We start from the raw sequence: 12,514 nt of genomic DNA on the forward strand, positions 1-12,514 counted from the left end.
TGGGGGACTGAAGTGGTTGAAAAGCAAACGTGGAGGTGTAAACGAGGAGTATAGACAATGTTACTTAATTGACCTTCTTTCCTCTTAGAGCAAATTCAATTAAATTTGGGTTGTAGTCTGTGGCTCCACATTTTGGGTACCTTGATGGAACCTTGAATTTCTTCTGTCTGAAATTGTTAACAATCTCCATTTATCCTGCTCTCCAAAAACTGTCTTGAAAAGGGTCATGTGCTTTTTATGTTATGATTATTATGGTATATGGTATATGGTATATTGTGATTATTATGTTTATTGTTATGATTGTTATGGGTCTGAAGGTCCAGGCATTGTGGCCTCATTGTTCGGGCCAGTGACGTTCAGGATGAGTCAGCGCTGGGCCTGGTATACCCATAGTTGCTGCTCGAGCAGAGAGGCAGTACGTTTCCGGACACATCCTTTTAAGCAGATGAGGGGCCATCTTGCCCCGTTTCCTCACACCTCTGGGGAGGCATCGTGCTGTGAATTGGTGTTTTGGGGGGAAGAATCATGTCGGGGAGAAAAGAGCAGGATAGAAGAGAAGGCCCGTGATCAGAACATGATGCACACAAGGAAGAATGCCAGGAAGGACATAGAAACAGAACACTGCAGGGTTTGGGGGACAGCCTATAACAAGGGCACTTTACTTTCAAGCAAGCCTAGTGGCAAAGAAAAATAGGAGGAAGCAAGAAGTAAGGACTCTTCTGGGTCTATCAACCCACAGGTGGTTTTGTGGACATAGAAAGTAGTCTGCATGGGCCCCCAAGGGCAAGTGGCCGGCCAGGCACCTTCCTCCTGTCACATTAGTCTTACCGGTTTAGTTTCTTCTTTAGCTTTTAGTGATCAGTTGGAACATGTAAGTGATCGGATTGTGGCTCTGACCTCTCTCTGGCCAATTTAGCTTGTTTATTCTGGTGCTGATACCTTACGACCTAAGTGTGATTCAGGTCTTTAAGCTTTTTAAGGTGGGAACAGCCTGTCGTACTGGAGTAGCTTCTTACAGAACTATGCATTATAACATTTGGAGATAAAGATCCCAGCTGTGTATGGAGACAGTCTGCCACCACCCTTGGACACAATGCTTAGGGGTACGTATTAAAGATTAGACACAGTATCCACCCTCAAGAGCATTACGTTTTAATTCGGGAATCCAGGGATATCAAAACAACCCACATATGTGTCAGCAAAAGTCATTAGATGGAATATAAGGGCGCTATGCCGTGGGAGGATACGGGGTAGACGGTAAGTTATGGTTTCCTGGAGCAGATGAAATGCAAAATAAAGCAAAAGTGTGATGCAGTGAATTGGAAGTGAGAGAAGGTGTCTGTAGAGGATGGAGGAAAGAACACAGGGATATCAAGTATATGTCTAATTGCCATTGTGCAAAGGCCCCTATGAAATACTCCAGTTCTATGGGCTTAGCCCCTTTTTTTTTTTTTGCAGTTTTGTTATTATGTTGTTGTTGTTTTGCAAAATCAGGTTTTCTTTGCATCTTTCTTGTGGGCACAGCTTACGAATGGCATTGTTTCATTTCACCCTTGAAGCCAAGAGTCACCTGAAGGACAGCAATGCCACCTACTTACCTTTCATTTCTGTCCTTCACAGCCATCCCAGCAGAAGTGGGGGGAGCTGCTGAGGTGGTCCCTGGAGGCTGATTTTCCCCGGTGTTATCATCTCCGTTTGATTTACCTACAGATGTGATGGCCTGTGATTAAAATGACTGTTAAAAATATTGTCCATACTCCTTTAGCTGCAGTTGAGGCTTTCTTAGCCATCATTTTTGCACTTTTTGTGGAAAAATAATGTGCTATCACGTGTATCTTCTCAATTTGACTTTAAACTTCACAACAACCCTTGAAATATGAGAGTTGCGACCCCCATGCCACAGTTGAGGGTGACTGAAGCACACGGGTTAGGTAGTGTGCCCCAAATGCATGGCTAGTAAATGGCAGGATTCGAATTCCCGTAGCCTGGCCTCGGGGCCAGACCTCGGCCATCATGGAACCCATCGTGGAATTTATAGTCTACCAGCAAGGATGGGGTTTAGGTTCATGAGCTGCATGAAACTGTACGCAGAAGTGTGTATGCACATGCCCATGGACATTTTTCTGGGGAAAGGGTTTATAGCATCGATTAGATTGTCTAAGAGAGGCGTCATCTTTGGAGACAGGCAACAGCACATGATGGTGCCCACCACTATAGTTCACTTCCATGTGTTCTCCGGGTGTCTATTGTACTCCTAGAGGAGACCAACCCTTTCCAACTTAAACCTCTAGCCTTTTCGATGTCTTTGAAACGTTGCGTCAGGTTCCATTTATTATGTGACTAATTCTGCCCAGACAATTGACTCCTATGACACTAATTACAAAATATTTCTACTTCTGACCCTTTTGTTTCTCTATCATCTGTGATACAGTGGGGACCCAGACACAGATGAAGGGAGCATAAAATTTGAGAATAAGGATTGTAATCGTAAAAGGTGCTGGTGCGCCTGGGAGGCTCGGTCAGCTAAAGGGTCCGACTCTTGATTTCAGCGAAGGTCGTGATCTCACAGTTGTGAGTTTGAGCCCCTTGTAGGGCTCTGCACTGAGACTGTGGAGCCTGCTTGGGATTCTCTGTCTCCCCCTCTCTCTCTGCCTCTCTTCTGCTCGCACTCTCTCTCTCAAAACTAGATAAAATAAACATTTTAAAACTGTGCCATTTGGAGTATTTTTTTGCTTGGAAATAGTAGTTCCTCTCCTGGGAAGGCTGACACTTCGTTTTACTTCCTGAAATGCACTGTGTGCAACAAGCACACGCAGTCTCTGTGGCGTGCCTCGTCCACGGCTGCCCTTCCTGTGCTGCTCATAGGGACCCAGCTCTGTCTTGCCCTTGTCTGGGCAACGAGAACTTGAAAGCCATCCCGACATTCCACGGTGCGGGTGTCATCGCTCTAGAGTCTCAGCAGCGGACGACGTCCAGGAGCAGATTGCCTGAGACGGGTGGGAAGCGCGAGGTAGGTGGCCAGCTGTGGAAAAGTGACAGTTTCATAGAGAGTCTGAAGATGGTTTAGGGCAGAGAAGTGACAGAAGCAAGGCGCTTCCCCTTCCCAAGCGAGGGTGTAATCCAGGCAGGGTGTGTGGCAGCCCTGGAGAGGACGCAGGGCTTCTGGGCACAAGAGGTCACCAGCTGCTTTGGCGTTGACACAGGCTAGTTCCAATCTCCAGGGCTTTTCTCTCTCCTTTTCTGTAGTATGTTGGGTGACTGTGTCAATGGACAACATAAACAAGTAGAGGGCGAAGAAAAAAAGGGCAAAAATCTGAGTTTGCGTTTATAAGAAGTCAAGTGTGTATGGGAGAGATCGAGAAAAGAGAGTTCAGCTAGTAGGTCTAACTCATCCCTGGTGCCTCGTCATCCGCTGTTACTTCTCTTCCCTTCCCTCTCTCCACCTCTAAGGAAAAACTGATATGTTAGTTAGCGAAAACCCAAAGGAGTCCTTAGACACATGATGGTGACTGTCCTGTGCAGAGCCACCCGTGTAGAAGGTACAGGCTTCTGACAACAATGGATCCCAAGGCGCAGGCCCGGACTGTCACTGTCAGTTCCGCTGCCTCTAATGATCCGAGCAAGTCTCGAGGACGGCCTGCATTCAAGAGGGCACACGGCCTCATCTCTGGTCCACCCCTGTTGCCTATTTCCAGAGCTTGTGCTAATGCTTGCTTACAGTTTACAATGCACGTTGGGGCACCTGGGTGGCTCAGTCGGTTGGGCGTCCAACGTTGGCTCAGGTCACAATCTCACGGTTCGTGGGTTCAAGCCCCGCGTCGGGCTCTGTGCTGACAACTCAGAGCCTGGAGCTGGCTTCCGATTCTGTGCCTCCCTCTCTCTCTCTCTGCCCCTCCCCACTCATGCTCTGTCTCTCTGTCTTAAAAATAAATCAAAACAGGGGCGCCTGGGTGGCGCAGTCGGTTAAGCGCCCGACTTCAGCCAGGTCACGATCTCGCGGTCCGTGAGTTCGAGCCCCGCGTCAGGCTCTGGGCTGATGGCTCGGAGCCTGGAGCCTGTTTCCGATTCTGTGTCTCCCTCTCTCTCTGCCCCTCCCCCGTTCATGCTCTGTCTCTCTCTGTCCCAAAAATAAAAATAAATAAATAAATAAAAAAATAAATAAATAAAAACATTAAAAAAAATTTATAATGCACATTTACACCATTATCTGACACGATCTGCAGGCACTTATAATCTTCACACAAGAAACCCACATCTCCAAGTGGGAAAGAGACTTGCCCCCTGTCCTCTCAGTAGTGACAGTAGGGCCAGAACGTGTCTCCTGACCTCTGGGCTCCATGTGCTATGGATGCAGCCCTTCAACAAGGCTTCATCCAGCTGGAGTCAATTTGATTTTTGGAAACGTCTGAAAGCTGTTCTTCGTCAGGGTTGGCTAAAAAATAAGTGGTTAGGTTACCGTTTTGGTCAGCATGAGAGGAGACCACGTTACTTATTCTCTTGCATAACTCATAAGCGGCTCCTGGGTATATACCTGGGGTACGAGGGAGGTCCCCACGGGGGGTGTTCAAAGGGGGTGCAGGTTCCTCTGTCTGTGCTGTCTGTCACCCCTCATGAGTATTCTGCCTGGAGGTTTGCACTGGGGTTTCTGGGGTTGCCGAGGCCTGCCAATGAGCGGGGCTGGTCGGTCTCTGAAAGTCATTTCCAGATCCGCACTGGTAGACCCTGTCGCTACTGTATTGATTTGCTTTCTTCTCAAACTCCACTTCAGAGGAATGCTGGGAAGGAGGGAAGCTTTGAAACGAAAGCCTTTTATCTCTTAAATTTTTCTCTGTAAACGAGTCTCACCAGTTTTCTTTCATTTCCTTCTTGCCCCTTGGTGCCCGGCTCTCCTAAATTACCCTCTGTCATCTCCACAATAGAAGCAAAGCAGTTCCTTATATGCGATCCATTTATTAACAATTTCCATTTCCATGGCTCTCACAGTCTGGAGCACTGCTTCCGCCCCGGGCCGTGCTCATTTTCTTCCTTACTATTTCACGCACAGAGTTGTACGGTCATTCCCGTGATAGCAGTTTTTCACGTGGCCGATTTCAGCTGCTCACTTTTACAGGATCAGTTATTTTCAAACACTTCCTTGGAGCCTCAAGATGATTCAGGCGTTTTTCGCAGCACAGCAGTTATTACGTGATTAAACAATGTGTCATTTGTTACTGCCCATGGAGAATGTTTTATAATTAAGGTAAGACTGATGCACGACTAGTTGCAGAGGTTGACATTTGGATATGCTGGCAAATGATCACCAGTGTGCCAACCAGTTATTCATTTACTCAGCGACGATTTCTTAAGTTTCTCCTTTGTCCTAAGCAGGAGGGTTCTAGTGTTGACAAGAGAGATGAGTCCCACGGAACTCAGTGGTCTGTATTCTGAAATGGTGAGTGGCCACTGCCTGAGATCTTGTGGTTGCTCGGAGTTTTCTGACAACAGTGAATACACGTCAGAAGTTGCTTGGTCAAGTGATGAAACCAAGACAACTTAGTGACAAGTTTGATGTTCTTTGTTCAAAAGAAAACAGCCCGTGGACGGGAGGAGCACGGTGCCTCACAAGCAGCCGCGGAGGACTCTGCAATCTTCCTGCGAGGTTTCGAGGAAGAGTGAGTGCAGAGGAGGCAATGTGGAGATGGGACAGTTGGCTAGGAGGTTGGGGATGTCCTTAGAAGGCCAGCGGGTCCTATTTTCTGGTGGAAGGTAGCGAGCTCAAGCTGAGCTGGAGGATTGTGATTGGTGTGATTGGTGACCGGTGTTTCCCAAGTGCAAGCCGCCTTAGGTTTAGATTTGTGACTTCGCCGGGGCAGCCTCCATTTTGTGGGTTCGGATCCGCAAACCAGTGCTGCCCACCTTAAGGTGGTGTTAGGCGTCACAACCAGGAATAACACAATTTTAGACAGTCGAACGCAACAAATTGTTGAGAATGCCAGGAGTAGGGGAGTAAGAAAGGACCAGTGGGCTTAGGATTCAGCGGCTTAATTAAATAACGGTGTTTTAAGTGGTCATGCAATGAACACTTTATCATGACCACCATTTCAGCCTAGACATTCTCTCTTCCGATTGCACAACAGATTGATGACATGGTGGCAGGAGGTGACTGGACATCGAGGGGACAATCAGCACCAACAGAGTGGTGAAGTCTTTACTCCGTATTGGGATGAGCCACCCACGGGGGCTCGCATTACTCATAGGCATTTATCTCAAATTGCCCATTCTCTGGTAGCTTTGTGCTTTCACACATCCTTAGTTTGACTGTAAGTTCCTTATGGACAAGAATCTTTTCTTCTGTATATCTCTCCACTCAATGCCTGTAACCATGCCCAACTGCCACGTGGGTTCCACTTGACCGAGGATTTCATCGGTCCTTGGGAAACGTATCATGGAATTGTCTTACACAACCAAAATCACCCATAAAGAAGGTCCTTTTGAGATCTTTCTAATAACCATATGCTCTTGGGCAGGTTTCAAAGGTGTAAATCTTGTACAATTCTACATGCGTACGGATCAGGATTCTAAGATGTTAATAAGGATATACTGTAATCCTGGAGAAGCTGATTATCCCAATTTTATAAACAAAGAGAACAAATCTTCCTGACTTTCCCAAAGCCACATGTTTTATAAGTGTACGTAAAAGGGAAAAGCCAGCAAACGGCTTGGCTCGCTTTAGACGGGTCACTTACGTATTTCAGGTCATTAACCTTTCCTTCCCCTTACATTTTCTTAAATTATTCTCTATCATGAAAACAGCTAAGTCTTTAAGTCTTCAGAGGCATTGCATTTGAAATACATTATTAAGTCTCCAGAGTCAACAGGCGCCATCAGATGCTATCAGCAGTAATAATACTCTTCTAGGACCATCATAGGTGACAACCATGGGTCTTTTCAGCTTGAAGCTTCTATTTACCAGTTCTGTCCCACTGAAGAGCAAAATGCCTGCTGATCATACTGGTAAAATGACCTTCTGCTGTTTAAATTTATAAGATACAGGTTTTAATTGTATTCTACGCTATTTAACTAAATAGTAGCGAAAACATCAACCATTTAAAAATTTTTATCAAAACAATAAATGTTTGTAACTTTAAGTTTTAGTTTATAACTTTAGTTTATAACTTTAAGTAGAACCGAAAGACTTTCAGTGCAATATTTCAGTCCACTGCCCAGCCCCCATACTTATCCCAGTACTTTGCCCCAGAGGCAACCAGCACCTTCATTTCTGGCCACTCTTCTGAGATTTACCACTATATTTCTAAGCAGTGTGCTTAATATGCTATATACTGATTTATGGATATTAGACCTGTTGACTTTTTATTCTGCCATATGAGGGCTTAGTTCTTATGTAATCCCCACCATTCCTACCAAAACCTACAACCTTGTAACGGAGTCATAGCTCCTATTTTGGTGAAATCAATATTGCTTCATTACATGATTTTAAACTACGTACGTAATCCCTTCTGGACCAAGGTGTGTTCTATGTTTACAGTTTCTTTCTCTTACAATTTCTTCCCCCCACCCCCAGTTCCTCCGCCGGGGCCGTGGAGTAAATAATGATTGTGTTTCCCTCTGCTTAGCTTTCTATGTGTTTATTGTTCCATTTTTCCCCTGCTCTACCAACCAATCTGTCACATGGCCAGAACTAATTTTTTCCAACTCCCAGGCACAGCTCTGAACACTCGACCTGTTCCATTTGTTTCTTGGCGTCCTCACCCTTGCCCTGCTCCCATCTGGACTGGGTCCGGCTGGCTGCTGCCCAGCGGCCAGCCGGGGCCCTCTGCCTTTCCCCCAGGTCCGAGCTTCTGCCTTCTGGGTTCCATGTCTTCTTTCCTGCTGTATGTCCCCATTTGGCTGAAGTGCATCTTCTAGTAGCTTCCTGAGAAAGAGAACAGGGGGAATACACTTTTGTGTCTTTCTGTATAAAAAAAGCTTTATACTTGTCTCGTATGATGTCTTCATACACTCGATGTGCCATCCTCCGGCCCTCCCCCTTCCCTTCCCATTTCTTTGTTCTTAGGAGTTTACGCCTTTTTTTCCCCCTGTCATTTAATTGGCATGTAACACCGGGGCAGAGATGAATGCACATGTTTAGGCTCGTGTTAAGCAGAAGTCTCATAGTGTGTGTGTATTTAATGGACTCCTTATTTCAATGCCGGTTCTCATTGAGTATTTGTGCAGGGTACTGCATTTTGCAGAGTGAGCCCACCTCTGTGCCAGGCCGGCCCTGTTCGGTTGGCACTGTGGTGCACCCCTGAGAGCCGATGAAATGGAGAGTCATAGAAGTGAAGTAACTTTCCCCAGACCACACAGTTTAAAGGCCAGAGCTGAGGTTTGAAGCCAAATCTGAAAAACTGCTCCCTTTCTGCCCAGCTGCATCGATAGCCAAAGCCCCAGAGACAAGGCCCAGCACGGCCCTATATGGATTAGCCCTGGGAGGCACCGTGGCAGCCGGGGTGACTGAGACGGGCACTGCCGAAGAGGGGACGAATGAGGATGGCAAAGATAAACAGGCAGTGTAACTCCAGGCAGAGTGAGTCGCCGGGGCAGGTGGCTAGTGCCCCCTGGGGAACAGCAGGTAGCAGCCTGGGGGGAGATCCAACCGCAGGAAGAAGGGGTTAGAGTCCGAGGCTCCACCCCCGTGACCCTAGGCAACTTACTTCTCTAAGAATCTGCCTCACTGCGAAGTGGGGGCCATAACAGTTTCTTCAAAGCGCTATTTGAAGGATTAAATAATATGTTATATGTGAATGTTCATTGTGTTAACTTTAGAGCACTTAATAAATATATTCTTCTGATCAGCCTAGAAGGATCAATTATGATTATAAAGGCCTTAAATTCCAACCTGATGAATCCTTCTCATTTTTATAGGCAAAGGAGAAACGGAAAATACGTCTGATGGGGGTGTGGCAGTGTGGCGGATAAAGCGAGCCTCTGCTAGGTAAGGTCTGGGCTTCCGGTGTGGGGTGCGGCAGCCCCTGGTTCTGCAAAGGGCCCCGCGGGGAGGCTGGACGCGCGCAGGCGGCGCACACTCCCCGCTGAGCGGTGTTCTCAGGAGGGAGCCCAGTGGAAAATTTTGAGCTGCGGTCAGAAACCATGTGTACGGTCTTGGAAACTGAAGATGTTCCTTTAAAAGAAAAATCACAGTGCTTTTTAAACTCAAATGACAGCATTGACCATTATCTGCTTTTCTCTCTTGCCAGCTCTAGAGTTTTCTTGGGATGTTATCAGGGCAAGTATCAGAACAATGCCCACTTCTGTTTTGTTTTTAACCTGAATTACAAATTACCAATAGGCAGATGTAGGCCAAGCAAGGAGGCTTCTTCTGCATGCTGGACTTTTCCAAAAATGTAGAGGCTCGGGGGTTGTTGTTGTTCTTTCTGCCCCCCACCCCCCTTTTCCCCGGTGGAGGTACTTTTTGTGTTCTGTTTTTGAGGGCTCCTGAAGATTGTTTGAGAGCTTGACTGCTGGGGCAGACCAGCACTGATGTTTTTTGTTGCCAACTGTTATTTATTCTGCTGAGATTTCTAAAAGAATCAGACGAGCAAAAAAGCTAGCCCCTCCAAAACAAACTCCAAAACCAAAACCAAATACACGGACAAACTCACAACTTTCTTACAGTTGCTTCTGAGAGGCAAGATTCTTCTGGCCACCATTATATTCTATGTAAAGCTTCAAGTTTTGATAGTGTAGTAAATATAGCCTGTATCTATTTTCGCTGTTGATGTGTTTTTCCTCTTGAGAGAGGGAATCGAGTGAAAATGAACATGGTTGGGGTCCCCTTATCTAGTGGACTTCTCAGGAGTCTGGTGGGCTATGCATCTACTCCTTCCCCACGCTCCCTGAATGTGGTTCAGCCACTGCCCTTCTCTTTGCTTTCAGAATATCTTGCCCCTGACATATCATTGTGCTTATTGGTGATTTACGATCGACTGCTTTCCACTAACCGGTGGGCTTCTTGCGGGCAGCATCATGTGCTCCACAGCTTTCCAGCCAAATGCCGAGCAAGGATTGGTGCCCTGCGGGAGGCTGGAATCTATTTAGAATGAGGCCAGCATCAGCGGTACAAAGGCCATCCTCTGGCAGCCCAGGAAGAATGTGCTGCAATCAACATTCTGGGAAGACGAGACAAGAATGGAGAAGTCACCCACACCGGGAGCCCCAGGGAGCTTCGGGTCCCACTCCAGCACCAGGAGCTCATCTATTACACAGCACAGCAATCATAAACCGATTTTTATTCTGGGTGGGCGTGTGTGAGTTTTACTTATCTCTTTCCCTCATCAGATTGTGATTTCCTGAAGGGCACGGGCTACTCCCATTCAACTGTTTATCCCTACATCTAGCACCTAGACCTGTGTGATCACTCAGTGGTGACTGAGGTCAAGAGGGGAGGGAAGGAAAAAAGCGAGGACAGGAGAAAGGTCTGGGTGCTTGAGAAAGCCTCTCCTTTGCTTCAGAGGCTTGTTCTGGGGGCTTCTGGATGGATTTTCGGTCCTTGGGGGCAGGCTGCGAGCTCTCACTGGCCCTTGGTGGTTCTTTCCAGGCTCCCCGTCAGCCTCACAGGGTTGTTGTAAACTGCTCTCGGAAAGGAGTCACAGAGGGAGCCCGTGCTAGGATCACCCGTGCACTGAACACCCAGCTCATCCCAGTGGCTATTTCAGAGTGGAAGATGGCAAAACGTTTTGATTTCACTTTGTTTAAAAGCAAGTTGTTCCTTTTCCTGACTTTTATATCCCAAGGCTAAGAAACAGTATAAAACAACTTTTAAAAATCTATTTCAATGTTATCCATTGTTCACTAAAAGAGGGTCATAAAGGGCACAAGATGAGAGGAGACGCCGGGGCTCATGTGAGTCGCTCGCGGAACGCATTGGGAGAGCCCTTTCAAAAGATTTGATTTGGGAAGCAGGAAATGATTAAAACCGGATGGCTCTGATGAAAATTAGATTTAAAATTTTCATTAAATTTGCATAGTTGGATGTAATTTTACTTACGATCTCCCCTGTATTCCCTGCATACAACATTCAAAACAGGTAAGGCCACGTGAACACCTGTGCGCGTATGTATGGGTGTAGGTACGCACACATATTTTTAAATTATCGAGTCTGGATGAGAGTTTTTCTTACGACATCAGATGTACAACAGTGTATCCCCAGATATGTTTAATTCACTTTCATTACCAGCCCATCTCTTCGCCACATAATCGTCACACAGTGGTTCCAACAGGACACCTGAGCGTGGAACGCCGACCCAGCCTTTAAAACACAAGTTTCGGATTTGGTATTTTAGCAGGTAAAAGTTCAGTTTTTGGTTTTATCCTTAAAAGAGAGTACGTACATAGCATTTACTCCACTTTTGTAAGGTAAAGACCGATAAATCCCCAAAGGCCTTGGCGTTTAGGACAAGGTTAATGCTTTATCCATAAATTTACTCCTTAAACTCTGTGATTCCTTGTATCCAAGTGAGATACCCTGTTGGCTGGACAATGGCCTATATCTTAAATAGGCAGAGATCCTCCCGAGCACACGGAGTGTGAAGGAACCATCGCGAATGGACAATTAGAAGTCCTAGCGAGTTTAGCCATCTCTGGCTGTCTAAATTAAGAATGCCAGGGTATGACTGATACCCGGGAGAGCCTCTGGACTTCTCTACGTGATGATTAGCCTTCACTTTATGGAGGAGTGACAACAACATAATAACAGCCACCGTTTATTTATCTACTCCTGAATGCTTACCATGTGAGGGCTAAAGCCTCGTTAATTCTTATCTTATTCAGTCCTCACAACAGTCCTGTGAAGTAGGTACTATCATCATCATCCCATTGTGTAACAAACAAACTGAGGGTTAGAGACGTTAATTAACTTGTCCCAGGTCGGAGGACTAAAAACGTTTGGGAGCCATTTTTTTGAATAAAATTCTAACAAAGTCTACATTTTAAACCGTTGTAAAGTCTTCCTGGTAAGACACACGTCTGTGGGATCCCGTGATTTGCAGTTACTCATTTTGTGTATAGCTTGACGGAAAAAGTGTCATTCTCGTTGCCTACACATGAAAGCTTCAAACGGATCCTTTAGGAGGGTGTGTGATTCCATTTAGTTGTTGATCTTTTCCCTTTTTTACCTTCTGCTGAACTTTTTGAGCGACCTGCTCACTCAGAAGAGCTTTGAATCAGTCCCGTTTGTAATGAAATGCGAAAACGAACCTTCGTTTTGGCGGGAACCAGGAAGCCGCGGGCTTCTGCGCTCCTGGTCCGCATCCGTATCGACGAGGAAACCGAGTTTCACGAGCTGCTGTGGGAGCCGGTAAGATTTCCTAACTGAACAAAAAATTCTTTTGACTTTATGGACTCGCTCTAACTTGGTGCACGTGTGGCTACTTAAGTTTAAACTGGAATTCATTAAAATTAAGTAAAAATAAAAACCCAGCCCCTCAGGCACCCTAGCCGCGTTGCGAGTGCCCAGGACCCTCCAGGGGCTGCCATA

The 12,514-nt window shown here is 46.3% G+C and overlaps 1 long non-coding RNA gene across 1 annotated transcript; it reads right to left on the reverse strand.

The window, feature by feature from the left end:
- Nucleotides 1-10,974: 10,974 nt before the first annotated feature.
- LOC121012708 (uncharacterized) lies at nucleotides 10,975-12,131 on the reverse strand. Its single transcript, XR_005782244.1, has 2 exons — nucleotides 11,768-12,131; nucleotides 10,975-11,287 (listed from the first exon to the last, which is right to left on the reverse strand). It is a non-coding gene; the product is annotated as an uncharacterized LOC121012708 (long non-coding RNA).
- Between the last annotated feature and the right edge of the window lie 383 nt (nucleotides 12,132-12,514).

Source organism: Herpailurus yagouaroundi, unplaced genomic scaffold, assembly GCF_014898765.1.
Source record: "Herpailurus yagouaroundi ecotype Mexico unplaced genomic scaffold, PumYag 197, whole genome shotgun sequence".
NCBI lineage: Eukaryota > Metazoa > Chordata > Mammalia > Carnivora > Felidae > Herpailurus > Herpailurus yagouaroundi.